This window comes from Ciconia boyciana, chromosome 4 (genome assembly GCF_034638445.1).
Source record: "Ciconia boyciana chromosome 4, ASM3463844v1, whole genome shotgun sequence".
Taxonomy (NCBI): Eukaryota; Metazoa; Chordata; class Aves; order Ciconiiformes; family Ciconiidae; genus Ciconia; species Ciconia boyciana.
The window spans coordinates 95,365,758-95,382,306 of NC_132937.1; the positions used below are offsets into that span (position 1 = coordinate 95,365,758).

The window sequence follows — 16,549 nt, forward strand, 5'->3', positions numbered from 1 at the left end:
GGAGTGGGAGGAAAATACGATTTTTTTTTCTTACTAGATGTGTTCTAAGTGCTGGGAAGGGTGGAACGGGTTCATGTGAATGTTTATACTCAAGGGAAAAACAGGAACATGGTTTCTAAATCCATTGAAATACAGACATTTTAAAAAGGTCTTTTAGAGAAATGTAAGAAACTTTGGAATTGTCTCAGTAATACGGCAACTCTGCACTAAGCATGCTCTACCAGCAGGCAATACCAGCAAAGTGCTGCTGGTGTGGGCATAGTTCAAGAGCCACCGTTAGTGATTTCTGCTGCGGTAGTAGGTAGAACCATCCCTGGCCCCAGATGAGACAAACTTGGCTGATAAAACCACGGTTTTGTCTGTATGACTGCACCTCCTGCACCTGTATTAGAGGCTGCTGCTATCTCACTTCTTCACGTTATTGAGCAGCTTAGATGTTTTAGGTGATGTATGAGGCAGATCTGTAGAGCTGGTAGATGCTTTTAACTCTAGATCTTGGGGACTGGGCTGTTTTGAAGTTAGACCTTTGATTTTATTTTAATTCAGATTTGTGTATTGTCAGTTGTTTTCAGAGGCAAAGAGCAAAACTGATATAACATGGTGAGCTGCAATAAATTGATTTTGGTTTTACATTCTGTCATGTCAATGCATAGTTTGGCTCTTGAAGTACTTTTTCGGTATGCTCAGTATGTTCATGTAGGAAAAGCCGTATAAAAGGATCTGAAAAGTCCTTGATATCAATATGAAATAAATGGATTTTCTTTGACTAGTAAGTGGCTTTATTTCTCTTTTTTCAGAATTATAATTGCAGTCAGGTTTATAAACATGCAGTTCTCTTTCGCTTAGTGCTGTATGGATACTGTGGCAGAGGGGAAGGTGTTAGAGAATTTTTTAATGGAAAATTCATTTTCTACAAATTCAGATTTTCTTCAGGAATTTTTTTTTCTAATTAGACAAATGAAAACCAAGTGGTTTACCTAGGGTCAGTTTAATCCTACTGAAAGGTGACAATGTATTAAACTTTTCTGAAAGTTTTTTTAGCAACAGTTGAACAATATGCTGCATTGCCCAGCAGAGTTGTATTTTTTAGATCTTTCCCCACCAATGCTCTGTTGAGGAAAATGGCTTTTGGGGAAAATGATACTTTTGGTAGTATGGTATTTCCTTTGGCTATATGGCCATTAGAGTAGTGAAGTGCCTTTGAATGCCCCAAGGTTGAGATAAGCTGGCTAAAAATCCTGCTTTATGGGTGAGAATCAGACGTGCATAAGGTTATGCACACTACTAGGATTATCAAACCAAATGTCCAGCTGATTCTAAGTGTATCGGTTCAGCAGGTTTATATGGCATACTTTAATTTGGAAATACTGACATTTTCTTTTTTAATATTTACCATCGCTAACCAGAAAGTTTTTGTCATGTGAAAAATGTTCCTATTTAACTTTCATGTTAATTAAAGAACAAGACAAATGTTCAAATACTGGAATTCCTTGTGGAATGGAAATTGCAGTATTTGGTCAGATCTCAGCATTTCAAGTTCTCTTTTCTTTTTGTAAAACATGGTTGAGCAAATGAGATCTGTGAAGTGTGGGGGGAATCCTTAGTTGCAATAGGAGAATGAGGGGCATTCATCTTTTGATTTGTTGATACTGTCAATACTTTTGTGACAAAGAGGGAGAGTAGAGCTGAGATCAGCTTATGGGTAATCTTGATGTGGCAACACTTGTGTTATAAACTCCATTTCCTGTAACAGTTTCTATCTCCTGCTCTATTGACCGTGCTTCCCAGCTTTGTATCATCAGCAAAATTTATCAACAATCTCTTGCTTTTGTGCTCAAATTATTAAGGAATATTTTTAACTAAGATTACTTTACAGACCAGTTTAGAGGTGCTCAGTTAGTCGACTGTCTCTCGGTCAATAGTTCTCCTTTTAGCATATCCCATTATTTTCTCCCCTTTTTCCAGTTCCTTATGTATTACATTTTTAACATAATGCCCATCTTCTCCTGTTTAAATAATAATTTCCCATTTGGCACAGTATCAGATGTTTTACTGAATCCAGACAGATTGAATCTCCTGCATTTCCTTGTCCACTAATTTAGTTATCTTATCAGAGGACGATATCAGGTTAGTTTGGCATGCTCTCATGGTAAACCAATATTATGTTTTATCCCAGTTTCTATATAGCCCTGTAAGTTTAATTGTTCTTTCCTTCAAAAATGGTTCTAAACCCTATATACATTGAGGTCAGACAACGGTCACCTAAGTAGCTTTTTTTCCCCTTTCTCAAACGCAGATACTTCATTTGTTATTTTTCATTCAGGTATTATCACTCCAGCATGATTCAGGTATAAAAAAAACTTGCTGCTGGATCTGTACCTTCATGTGTCCATTCTTTTAGACTTTTAGACTGGAGCTTGTTCCCATCCCGCTCCTTGGCTCTCCTGCCAGTGACCAAGGTATGTCTTGGTCATCTGTCATGGGATGAATGTACCCTCATCCTCATTGACCATTATATTGTGCTCCCATCTTCTGCCTTAGTGCTCTGAATGCACATACTGGGCACTGAGACAAAATCTGAAATGAGGCTTGGGGCTGTTCCTTTGTTATTTTTTGAACCTCAGTCTCACTACATTTTTGCACCACTTTTTTTCCTTGTTCTTCTTCTACTCGTGTCTAGTGAGCCTTTTGCCATTTGTAAGTGTAAATCTGGCTTGAATTTTGGCAGTCCTCACTTTCTCCTTCTAACTTAGACTTCAAGATGTAGCTTTTATTGCTTGCCATTCCTCTTTTCTATTCTCTGTAGGATTTTTTTTGCATATTCTTGGTATCCTTTCTGATACCAAGTGGTTATCAAGTGGTTATTTCTGGTGGTTATTCACTCAGTTAAGTCTGTGGCTTTGTCCTATAGTGATGGTTTTTTGAGTGGGTTTTTTGAGTGGTTCAGCGTGTAAATTTTAGGCAGTTTTTGTATCTCTGATTTAAATAAATTTAAGCCTTTTCCAAATTCCAGTCCTTCACCTTTTCAATTTGGCTGCTTTAACTCATTATCTCCCTTAATTTCTCAAATATTTTAAAGTATCTTAACATAGATTTAGAAAGGCTTATCATGGACAGTTTCTCTCAGCAGATACCCAGTACAGGAGGATCCATAAAATACCTGTTCTGTGATCATCTGCATATTGCAGGCCAAAACACATTTATCAGTGCATCATACAAAGTGAAGATCTGTTGTAAAATACCAAGCGCCACTTCTTTAATTTGTAAAATTCCTAGCTGATCCTAGAAAGTAGAGCTCACTCTGACCTTCTGTCCAAGGCATTAAAATTTCAGTGATGTCTGCCAGTCTGATGGTGGAGAGATTCCCACCTGATTTGCAGTCTTACAATTGGTTGTCTTTGAGAGTCTGAGCAAGACACAACAGTCAAATAAGCTTAGTATCATGTATGCACCTACCTTTCTGTATTTGTTCGTACTTGTATGTAATTGAAATCTTTAAGTCAGGTTTGTTTTATATAAGTAGCTATCCCATAATCTTCTTGAAACTTTGTTAGTCCATGTAAAAATACTTTTTTGTTAATTCAGTGACTTTTTGATGAAGAAATAGTTCAAGTATTGCATCTAAGGAAAAGTGAGTCTTGCCAATATTAGGAACATCGTCTCCTGCAGTTCCTGGCAGTACTAATCTCTCTAACAGTATTTGAGAGATTTCTATCCAAATTAAAATCCTGTTGGTCCTATTTGTACTCTTATAGACCCTATTTTCATGATTCTTCCCCCAGATGATTTTTGACCCAAGCTGAAGTATCTTCATCTGCGTTACTTGTATTTTTCTGCAGCATTCCCAGCTGGAATGTAGGCATTGAAAGCGCAACTACTGTAATATTTTCCTCCAAGTCTTGCACCAGCCGTCCACCAGAAGTCTCTGGTTCTTCCTGTGTTGCCAGAGTTCTTGAATCAGTATGCCGACACTGTGAATGCTTGCCGTTGACCTCCCCCTGTCTCCTGTATAACTCAAATACAGCCCTTTCACTAACTGTGAACACTAGTTTCAAGGATCATACTTCCTCTCTGCCACTGATGTTTCCAGTGCTTTTCCTTTTTTTTTTTTTTTAATTTTTATTTAGATTTTACTATTTCTTCACTGTTTGGTTTTATTCTCTGTTTGGATAACAGACAAATCTTTCACAACACTTTTCTCCCCAGTTTCCGGTTTTAAAACACTTACTAACTGTACTAGATGTGACTGTAAACATGAGCGACCCATGCTCAAATGATGTCTTTTCGTTGAGAGAAGTCAGTTTTGTGTGAATGCCTACCAACAATGGAACATCCTCAAACCTTCCAAAGTCAATTGGAAAGTCATCTGCCAGTCAACACTATGATATTATGCCTCCACCTTTCTTCCGTTGAAAAGCCAAATCCTGAAGAATCATAACATGTCCACTGAAAGTTCCATGAAACCTTCCTTTCTTGGAGCATTTTCCTCTGCCTGGTGCAGCTGTCCGTGAGTCATTTCTGTATAAATGCGGATTTATGGTTTGCCTCAGTATGAGGGACATGCAGTGGAGTTTCCCACGCTTCATCTCCATCCGGGGCTTGGAAGTCACTTATTGAGTGACAAGAATAAAAAGTATGGTACTGCTGCTGACTCTCTGTCCTGTGTGCTGAACGAGGTGAAGAGTCCTTTGGGAAAAAATTACTGTCTGCTGTTGAAAAAAAATCTATGTATCTACACTCATGCTGTGCAGAGGTGTGCAAACATTTGTGAAAACATACGCATTGATATAAAATGCCAACATGTACCTTTTTTCTACAAACTGCATACAGTTCTGTAGAATTCAACATACGGAAGATCCTGGTACTTGGGAACTGATTCCTACAGCCGTAAATTCTTGATCTGCTCACATATTACTTCCAGACTCAGCAAAGTCAAAAATGCAGAGGTCCTCTTTTACCTGAAACATAATGGAATGGGGACCTCAGCAGTACTGTTTGAAATATCATATGGACACCAGGCCTTTATTCTAAAATTATTCCTTCAGGGATTGCAGTTGAGTTGCAGAAACCTATAAACAGAAGTTAAGAAAAAATTGATTAAATTGTGTCTTTGATTTTGGTGCAGCACAACCATTCATAGCCTCTGCCTTGTTAATAAAGTTATCATATAGGATGTTAAAAATATATTTAATGTATTTTTAGTTGCTTTTTCTTCCCCTACATCCTTTGTTTTGCACATGGCTGAACTTTAATGTTTAGGAAAGCATGCTCTTAGTTGATTCTAGACTGATTCCTTTACATAACCAGAAATAATTTAAGTTGTAAATATCTTGACATATCTGTGGGACCCTAGTTGGGGTACATGCAGCAGCACGCAGTACAATAAAAGGTTCTTTCAGCAAATGTTTAGGAAAATACTTTCCAAGAGATCTGCACATGATTAGAATTACTGAGTGCTCTCCTCTTTGCCTTCCTGTTTTGGAATTAAATGCCTTCGGGACACTTGGAATATCTCAGTTTTGAAAAGCAAGAGCAATTTAACCAATTAAATACTTCATCGTCTTAGCTATGATTTCAGTTAGTTGTAAATAGGGACGAATATATGAAATAGTCCCTGAGATACCTTAATCAAATTGAAGGAATAAATTAACTCCAGTAGCCGTGGAGTAGCTTTTGAGGGAAATGAGAGCAGATAAAACGTAGCAAACAGCAAACAAGCGACGTTCTGGCTCTTTCTCTGCACATATATACAATTACTAGCTCTTTCCTTACTTCTTGCATCCTGTGTTTCCGATCCTGTGGGATACTGAGCGAATCACGTTCTGATACGGTCAAGGAGAAGTTGGGGCTGTGGAGCCTCTCACACTTTGTGCCCTCTGAACACAAATATCACCTGCGGAGGGTAGTACGGCATGGTGTCATTCACTGAGGCCCTGGAGTACCCGGGCTCTGTTCCCTGCTCCAGCGAACGTTCAGTGACTCATGCAAAGTGGAACAGGAGAGACATCACCTCAAGTGCTTTGTGGCTCGGTGTCTGAAGTGCTCTTCTGAGGGAGGAGAAATGTGCCTTTGGGTTTCCCCATGCAGAAGGAGGAACTGTGCAAAATGGGTGAATGCAGCATTGAGAGGGAGGAGGCAAAAATACCGGGTCTCCTTTACCTTCTCAAGTTTGCTGCTGCTCCCAAAAGAGAAAAATTTGAACATTTTTTTGGAACAATTTGCTAATTGCTTGAAGTATTTTACATAGCTTATTTATAAAGTTTGAAAGAAAATTTAGATATGCTTGTTGAACAGTTGTATACAGAACACTCTCTTCAGGTCCCTCCACCTAGTACTGAGCAATTCAACTACAAGAAGCATTCCCTAAAATGAGATAAATTAATGTATTTAACGGCTCACCCTTTATGTGGATTTCGCATCTGTGTAAAATTTCTATAGTAACACCGTACATGAGCTTGGCCAAGTATAGCTATGTACAGTGTGTACCATTTCTTGATTTTTGTTAACCTTCTGCTACAGTGGTGTTGTCTGGTCATTGTATTTATGTAGTATTGTTGACCATTACAGGTGTTTTCCACCACATACTGCGGTGGAAGTATTTGGGTATTCCTAATTCTGTACTGGGCTTTATTGTCAAATAAAACAGTTTGCTTGAAGATGAGGACTGTTAGAATATTCATTCTAGACAGAAACAATGTAAGTAGTTCATACAAGTTTTCTACTTGGCTTTAAAGAATTGTAAAGCAAATTCCAAATTCTTAGTTTTGGAGTATAGCTAGCTTCAAGGTGTAGTTGTATTGAGCTGTACAAAACTCTTGGTGGTGTATTACTATAGCTGAGATCCTTTTCTACTTCTGTATTTTCTTTATTTTTCCATAGAGGTCTCCTAACCTTGTTATTCAACCATAGGAATACAGAATAGCTATGTTTATTGTTAGATAATGCCTTAACAAGCAATTTTTAATTGCAAGAATGTATTGCTTTGTGTCTTCTCATCTGAATTTTGTGAATTTTAGCTGCATTTTGTCAAACTACAATTACTTCTTTGTAAAGCCTGCTAGCAGTTAAATTTGCATTGAGATCTATTATGTACTGCATTCCTGGAAATTAATAGTATCATGTAATACAGCATGGCAGTTTTCATTTGAGATCACATTAATAAAAGAAGTCATTCAGTTCTTTCTTTCCAGCCACTATGAATGTTCCAATATACATTTGGGCTGGTTGTGATCAATGACATTTGATAACATTATATTTATTAATACTTAGAATATTCTTACAGAGTATTTTGTTTGAAAATGAACTGAAGGGCTTTTGACCTGCCCAAATCTGAGTTCAGAGCTTTGCATTTCCTATGTAACAGTGATTAGAGACTAGAAAGTAGGTACATCTGCATTACATCATATATTAATAAAATAGTTTTTCAGAGCAAGCAAAAATTGAACTTATTTGACTTGGTAGGGTCTGGCCCTGTTCCATTAAAAATATATTTATTATATCTATATGTTTCCAAAAAGAAAACATTGCTGCATTCTAATAGGCTACTAGTTTTATGTAAATGTAGCAACAAATACAGATTTTTTTTGAGAATTTACAAGGAAATTCATCATTATTTTGAGTGATAGTTAAAATTTTTGAATTAAGTTTATTTTGAATTTGAAATAGATCATTATATTTTAATTTTATCTTCCTGTTATCTTAATAAAAGAATAATATATATGCTTTAGCCTTAACGTATAGTTAATTTAATTGGATCGCTCATATTCAAATAAACTAGTTGTAATTAAGCTACATTGTTTATGATTATTGTTTCTAATTGTCGTGCTTATATAATATAGGCTATGGCCAAGCTTAGATTAGCATCTCAGGTAACTTTTAAGTTGCATCATTTTGACAAGTATTAACTTAATCGGATACAATTTCCTTTTTCAAGTAGGCAGCATGCAACTATTATACTTAATGCAGTAAGTCACGTCCCATTGACACTGCCTTTCTCTTACGGTGTCCTGGGTGGGCATGAGTGCAGGCAAGCCTCCCTGAAGCGCTTGCTTGGCCCCACTGTGGTGGCCAAGCCCGTAGCACAGCAAACCAGAACTGCACCATGCCTGCTTCCCCTTCAGATACTTTTAATTGTAACCTTTAACTTCAGATTTCTTGTTTTTATAATGCCAGATTTTGTGACAATTTGAGCATTTCTGTCTGTAACTTTTTCACTTGAATTACTGCTAAACACTGTCTGTCAGTCTTGGCACCATTTTCATACAGTTTCCTATCTGAGAAATTAATGAGGATTTGAGTTTGTCTTCTATAAAGTAAAGGTTTGTAGGCATTTGCTGTCAGTCTCCCCATTGAATTACACGTGGCCAAAACTGGGTTGCTGCTGAGATTCTCAAAGCAGAAATAATAATCCTTGTTCTAAAAAAATAAAACTGACCTAAAATACAGCTGAACTGTCTTCTGTGTAGCAATTTTTTTTCTTTTTTCTATTATAAAGCCTATTATTATGAAGCATAGAGCCCAATCCTGGAAGCACTTCAGTTCAAAAAAAGCAATAATCTTGTGAAATAGTACTTAACCTTGTAGTAGAAACTTTTCCCAATTTGTACAAATGCAAGATAATGACAAAAATAATTGGAAAATACTGCCATTTGGTTTATGTTTGGATAAAATTCAGTGATATAAAACTTCGCTTGTGTGTTAATTTTAATTTTTTTACTCTAATAATTATTGCAAACTAACTGCAGCAATGTGTATTTATACCTACTTGATCTGTTTTTCATGAGCCTTGAAAACTCTGTGCACCCCTGTGTATATGCATAGCTTGTTCTTATACGGTAGTACTGTTGAGGACTGGCGTGTTTTGCAAGTATTTTTTATGAAGGCTTGTGAATGAAATTACAAAACTTTCTATTAAGCATAGTTTTCTTGTTGTAATCCTAGAGTAGGAAAATTCACAGATCTAAATCACTAGAGGTTGTATCCACCAAAGGATGTGGATGCACTTGGCAGCTCTGGCCAAGATTTGGTCCGTAAGAAACCTTTCTCACATGCCCCTTAACCTGGGATGTTCCTGGGGGCCCTGGGAGTCCAATCCCAGACTGGTCATGCCATGAACTTCCACGTCCTGTCTTGCCCTCAGGACCGGGTCTAGCAAGGCTTCTGACAACACAAGTGCCAAAATGTGCCCTGCAGAAGATGGCCAGGGGAGATGCTGGTTGTCCTGTGTTGCCCTGTAGTTTGAGGGAGGTTGCGGGCGATCCTGATTTCGGTTCTCTCCTTTGGCAGAGCAGCTGGAAGCTGCTTTAAAAGCTCCTGACTCATTGGGTGTTAGGTATTATGGAAGCTGTTCTGCTTCATATGGAACAATTAAGTATACGTTGGATGAGACAGAGGAAAGGACTTTGAACTGGTGTTTACAGTACTCAGAAGAAGAGGCTGGAGTTTCTGTCCTTGCAGAGGGACATATGCAGAGTGGTCTACCTTACCTGTCCCGCATGACTTTTCTTACAGAAAGGTTACAGGCAAAAAAGAGGAGGTATGGGTACCGCCATCTCTAATGGCTCCTTACCTCACCATACGTAGAAAGAATGACTGCTGTAAATGCCTAATTCCAAGGAATAATATTGACAAAGAATATTGGTTGGAGGTAGTGGAAGTAAATGCATCCCTACAGCTTACAGATGAGGTTGCTTGGTTCTTCTACAAGGTGTGTGTCTGTAGCTTTGCGGGCACCCTTCTTTTAAGAATTTTGAATAGTTTAGGTTAGTCCATCATCCCTCAGCAGGTGGGCCCTGTCTCTCCCGCTCCTTTGATTCCCTTGCCTCATTTCCTAGCTTCGCTGGGTGTTAACTGTAGTTTCCACCAGAAGAGGTTTCCTAATGTACTATGTCTAGTGCTTCAGCCCTGTTCAGAATGGAGTCTTGTACTTCCTACATAAAAAAGGAGAAAACGTTTCTTCTGTGGGAGAAGAGAAGCCACCAAATTCTGCATTTTATATGTGACAACCTGGGAAGAGTGAAGAGAGATTTTGAAAGAATTCCTCACCTTTACGTGAAGAAAAAATTCACAACTGTTCTGTTTTCGTGGTCCATTGCTTCTTTTGCTTGAATAGATTTTGTTTTCACTTGTGATAGCGGTTTTAAAGCAGTCAAAAGACAAATCTGATTTCCAACCATTAGAAGTGATTGCTAATGCACGAGGGACTACTGCAGTTTTATGTGCTGCATCTTTTTGGATGGAAGTCTTGGTTTTGGTCTTTTGGTATGCCTAGAATGACAAAAGGCTGTGGGTTTTTTTTGTAGTAACCTGTATTTTTTTTGGGAAAATAGTAATTCTAATAAAGGCTGGATGCTTTAACAGCGTCACAGTCAGGGTGCTGACTTGTAGTCAGAAGATTTTCCTTTGGGAAATGAAGTATTTCAGGGATCTGTGTGCCCGTAGGAATCCATTGCCTGTTTACATTAACTCACCTCTGAGTTTTTCCATTGGTGGCATTGAGGTAGCTATGTCTTCCAAAAGAAGGCTCTTTGGACATGGCATTTAGTAACATCACCGACTAATTTAAGGGCTGCTTTCTTTCTCTGTTATTGAGGGGCAGTATTTAACCCGGTTCTTCACTTGGCTAACTGAATTTGAAGACATCCAAGTTAGTGGGGAGGCTTTTGTAGCTGCATACAGAAAACAAATCTGTAAGGTAACTTCGTTATTCTTCAGAGGTCTTTAGTTATCTTCGTATTGCCTCATCTGTCACTAATGATGGCAGCACTGGAAAACACATGGAGATTGTTGGTTTCCCCATATATACTTCACATGAAAGAGCAATTTATTAATGTATATAAAAATGCTGCAACTGGTGGCAAAGACATTTGTACACCATTCATCTTACACTTAAATTATTCAGGAAGTTGTCTGCATTTTTATGCATTTTTACAGGCTATGATACAGTGGGGTAAGTTTGATTAGAGCCTATAAATTTTAGCATAGTATGAATATTTAATAGTGAAGAGAAAATACTGACAATCACTTAATGCAAACTGAAATTCTCCTACTATTTTAAAATTAAAAAAACCGTGCCAGGGTGGTTTTGAGGTTCTTGCAAGTCTTGGTTTGTTGTTTTTTTTTTTCCTCAGCATGTTTAGTTTTGCAAGGAGATTTTTAAAATTTTCTAGGCCTCCTTGCAATTTTCAAGTAATACTTCATTTTGAGACTTGAATCCAGGCACTGGGCATACTGTCAGTTCCGCCTCCACTCAGTCAGCCAAGCTCCTGTCTCCTGCCATCCTCCAGCTTACGGGGACGATCCGAGCTGGTGGCGGGGTCGTGAGGTGGGCTGCTGCCCGGGGGTCCAGCTCCCCTCCTGTCCCACCACCGCTGCCTCGCTGACCACCACGTCTCCAACACTGCATTTTCAGTATGGGAGGGAAAGGGAGGATGGGATCCGGAGACTGGAGGTCTGTGTGAGGGTGGGGGATGACTTGAGACTCTGCACGGGAGGGACAAAGACCGGCAGCAAAATGACCTGCAGAGACTAGACCCATGGGGGCTGCAGGCAAAAAAGCGAGACACAGTCCAAATAAAGGTGGAGAACACCCAGGAGGAAGAATAAAGAGCGCAGATACGATCTCGCCACGCTGCCGCACCCTCCACATTAAGCTCTGTTTTAATTCTATCTGATGAACACTGTCCTACCATTCAGTTTTCATGTTCAGATCTCTCTATTTGCCAAAGGGAAAGTGTTGAACGAGGAAGGGAGCTGCTCCCTGAAAGCTCTTGTGTTTCACACGGTAGCTCACAGTTGTCTCTGAAGAAAGAAACGCCTCGCTGGAGAAACACCGATACATTTGTTTTCCACTTTAGAGGCTGAAATGAAATTAAGTGTAAATGTGTTCCAAGCTATGAAACCAGATTTGTTTACTAATCTGGATTGCATCTCCTTCCCCCCCCTCACAACGAAACTAGCAGTACCAGTAACTGTGCCTGCGTCACCTCTTCCTCCCTTTCCTGCTTGCAGCCCGATCCTGCCATGCTCCTGCAGGAGAATTCCCGGGAGGCTGGCCTGCAGCAGGAGGAAATAGAGGTCAAGACAGCGAGAAAAGAGATGAGGAACATGGGAACTGGGAGAAGGGCAACAGTGACTTGAGGTCCAGGAGAAATGTGCCTGCTGTTCTTTAAACCACTTCTCAGGTTTTCCCCAAAAAAGGGCATTAGGACCTGCTTCTGCATTTCAGAGGGAATTTGGGCTGAGCAAGGAAGGCTGGCTCAGCCAGCCTCTGCGAGTGAGGTGGAAGGAGGGAAATGTTTGGTGTCAGAAGAGAAAAATCCCTTTTTTATCAGGTAATTCTGTCGCCTTCCCAGTTTACCCTGTCTGTCACTTCCCTGGCCTTCCCCTTCCTTTGGAGCCCTCCCTCCAAAGGTGACCTGCCTTAACCCATACCTTCCTGCTGCTCTTCAGTCTGCGGAGCACAGTGACTGCTAGAGAGTATCAAAACACGCTATTAAGTCTCTCCTGCTGTCAAATTAACTTGTTACCGGGGGTTTTTAGCTTGCCTTCTTCATCAGGAGGAATAAAAATAGTACAAATACGTTACGTTGCCTTCAGAATGACATTTCTTTTCTATTGATTTAAACAATTTAGCGTTTTAAAAGGAACATCAACATAATTTGTTTAGGGGATATTTAAAGGTTGAGAACAATTTTATATCAATTAAATTTAGTGATAATTCATTTATGATGGAACTAATGTAATTAATTAGGTAGTTGCTGCTTATCTTTTTTCTAATACATACATTGCTTTTAAACATCTGCTCAGGAGTCCATTATGATAGCATGAGAATGATTTTACGTGAGAGCAGTAGAGGAGCAGATGCTTCCTGATGACAACTTCCCAATTTGTTTAGGAAACAGTCAGTGAGTCCTGGATTCACAGTTTTAACTTGAAGCATGGCAAGCATGCAAGCAAATTTGCAAAGCAGAAACAAAAAATTGAGAAATCAAATTACTTCATAGCATTTTTATGATTGCAATTTGGTCAAAACCCCTTTTTTGTTAATGTTTTAATTTTTATTTTTTAAACCCAGGTATGTTCATTTTATCATTACAAGATCTAAGCAAAATAATGAATTTATTTTGTGATGTGTGTACATGTACAAATGTTTTGCAGCATTTATGAAATCTTCCGAAGTTAAAATTTATTTTGGTATTGTCTATTACAGCAACTAAAATTTAGCATTAGCTCACAAAGAGATAGAACAACAGTATACATATAAAAGGAAAGTAGAACAATTACTTGAAGAAAAAATTTAAATAGGTTATTGTATGACATACATAAAATAAAGTTCTGTGGTTTTTTTTTATAAGTTACGTCTGCGTTTTATATTTATGGCTTTATCAGTAGTTGGTTAAAGACTGAAAAAATAAGTATCTTCTTTTGGGCTGATATAAAATTCTCTGAGGCTCTATGGCTTTATTCAGCCATGCATAGATTTTTAAATGTTCCAAAGATCGCCTAAAATGACTGTGCTCATTTTATTCATGTCATCAGCAAAGTTCATCTCATCAGCTAGAGAGATACCATCAAAACTTTTAGGCTCCAAAATGTACTTTCCCTGCATAAATACTGTGTGTTGTACTTACAGAGACTGTAAAGTACAGGATTACACGTCTATTCTGTATCTTTTTATGTAAGAAGTCTTGAAAATTCTGTTTACCGAAAGGAAAGGGGATTAGAGGTAGCCCTAAGAAGGATTCGGCTATCTGCCTTTGTATGCAGATCACAAATACAGTGCGCCCACTTGTCACTAGGAAGAGCAGAAAAAGAGATCTGAGTATCAGAAACTTATTTTGAATAAGTGTAGAAACTTTGTAGTAGACTGGAGTCCATCTTGTTACAGAGCAGAAGAGTGTCAGTTTCAAAGCTTCTTTGAGCTTTGCATTCAGCTGAATGCTTGATTTCAGAAACTGCCTAAACTATCAGTCAAAAAAGTCCAGGATAATGCAAAATAAATGTATCAAAAAATATTCTGCTCTCCAAAAGAGTAAAGCACTAAAGCTGCCTTCTTCCCTTCTCTGCTGCCTCTCCTGCCATCAAACTATGTACATCTTCTGGGAAGGCCACTTCTGGATAAAATCACCTTTCTCTGGAAGTAGTAGGATGTTTTCGGAAGTACCTCACCGTCGAGTATCTGTCTGGTAATGGCAGAAATTCTTAAGGTTTCTCAGTGGCCACCTCAAGGAACAGTGAAATCAGAAAGTCTCTCCTTTGCTTTCCTTTTCCTAATCCAGAAAATGAAGATAGAAGTTGCTTACCAGCTGAAATCCGTGCTAACCCAGTAAGCTGAATTCTTGATGATTAGGTTGTTCCTAGCTTAATTTATGACTTTCTGAGATAGTAGGGTTTTTATAAAGCATGTTTTCCCTAGTAATATACAGGTTTGAGTATTTCATTTTTGAGTGTGTATTAACTTACTTCTTTTCCCAAGTATTTGGAGGTAATAAAGAATAAGGCTTCTTTATCATTCAGTCTAAAACTGTCACAAATTAGATATCAGTATTTATGTGAGAGTACACAGTCATTTCACCCTTATATACAGAAAGCAGGAGAGGGAAGTATGTGTATACATACAGCTTTCTTCTACAACAGTAGTATTTAATACATGAACAGGTTGTCTTGCCATTTGCAGGAGAAGTATTTTTTTAGGGCAAGGTAAGCTAGTGACTAAGCAATAGGCAAGACCATAATATCTGATGAAACATTAATGTGTGTAAAGCAGTGTGATTTTGATTCCAGGAGGTTGATCTGAAAGGCTTTTGTAAATTTTAACATAGGGTCAGTTCTGAATATGGACTCTTTCTCGTTCCCATCCCTACAAACTTGAAAGCCAATCTGTAGTTGTTTTTTGTCTTCTTTTACCACATGCTGCTGCTGTTCTTTCTTTTACTATTCTCACTAAAGCATTGAAAATAGATCCATTTAAAGAAAGTTCAGCTTACTATAGAGAAGAAATTTCTATTTTCCTTGAGAGATTTTTTTTAATCTGTATTTCACATCTGATCAGAGGGTATGACGTGTGATGAGGAAAAGAACTTGCCTTCCTAGTCTGTTACACTTTTACATAGGAACTGGGCATAGGATACCTAACTTTGCCTGGCTCATGAAGTCAGATATGGTAATCATCATTGTCCCTTCTGGCAGGTTGTCTTTAGTATCCCTTCACATACAGTTTTAAAACTAGGTTAACACAGAGAGCACTTCCTTTAATGTTCCCTTTCAGTGCTTTAGATATCTGTTTCCTGATAAGCTAAAATCAACCATTCCTACAGCTGTCCAGAATTTCCCAGAAACCACCTGTTCTGTGAGCATCTATGATTTTCTCATTTAATGTCCAAAAATGTATTTACAGTACTTTGGAGTGTAGCTTCCCAAGGTCTGGGCTCTCCCATTCATGATCTTCTGTCCATGTGCCTCAGCAGCACCTGGTTATCTAATACACTAAATTTGGGGGGAAATCACTTTTATGTCGGCTATGAAAAAATTTGAAAGTATTTTGTGTGTCATTACTGTTATAGTTTATCAGTTCTTATATCTCTTCATAGATTGATTCATGGCTGAGTTGAGTTAAGGATATGAAATGAAAATGCCAAAATAGCTTTTAATTTCTTGTATGTTAAACCAGCACAGTGTTCAAAGGATGCTGGTTCTTCTTTTTGGTTCAGTCTTGCTTATTTTGCTTGGACAGAGACAGTAAGCCAATATTCACAGTTGCTTGGCAATAGTCAAGTTGTGAAATGCACACCCAACCTGTGGGGCATTATGGTTGCTTAGTTCATGCATGTAAATTTGGGGGTTTGAAAACTGAACAAGTCCACACCCATAGTGTCTTCTTGGAAAGTTTGTTCTAACATTTAATCTTAATGGCATTGTTAATTTAATGGTTCCATTTTCAGAGATGTTGAGTATCGACAATTTTTAGAATAGTCAAAAAACAACTGGGTACTTAGCACTGTTTGAATATTAATTTGAAGTGTTAGGAAATTTATGCTGCAACTGGGGTATATCTCAATGTAATAAGTTCCATCTCTTCAGATTTATTTCAAATCTACAGTAAACTTTGCTTACTTTACACCTGAAATATACATTAACAGGAAAAAATTGTCTCAGTTTTAGAAGTATTATTAGCAAAAACAACCTCTGGCAAAAAGCCTTTAAAAAAAGTAGAACAGAGGATCTTTGAGGGATACATTTGATTTGTCTTTTGGCAAGCAAAACCAGATTATTTAAGGATAGACTTTTAAAATTATCTATACTAAAGGTAATGAGGAGATATGCAGCTATAGTCACCTTATTGTACTAGTTATTGTGCCGTAAAGATTTGAGAGAGCTTTTGTCTTTTGCTTACAAAAGCAGCCTGTACTTAGAAAGACCTCAATTCCGCAATGCTTACACATAGTTGACGGTTTGTGGAAGTAAGTCTGTAAGATGTCTTTGTAGGTTTTGGACTTTTGTGATTTTCTTGCTAGTATTGAAAAATTCCTTCGGGAATTCAGACGAGCAG

The 16,549-nt window shown here is 38.2% G+C and overlaps 1 protein-coding gene across 5 annotated transcripts in view; it reads left to right on the forward strand.

Moving 5' to 3' along the window:
• The window catches only part of ATG10 (autophagy related 10), an 89,128-nt gene that overhangs the window by 36,083 nt on the left and 36,496 nt on the right, over positions 1-16,549 (forward strand). The window lies entirely within an intron of this gene.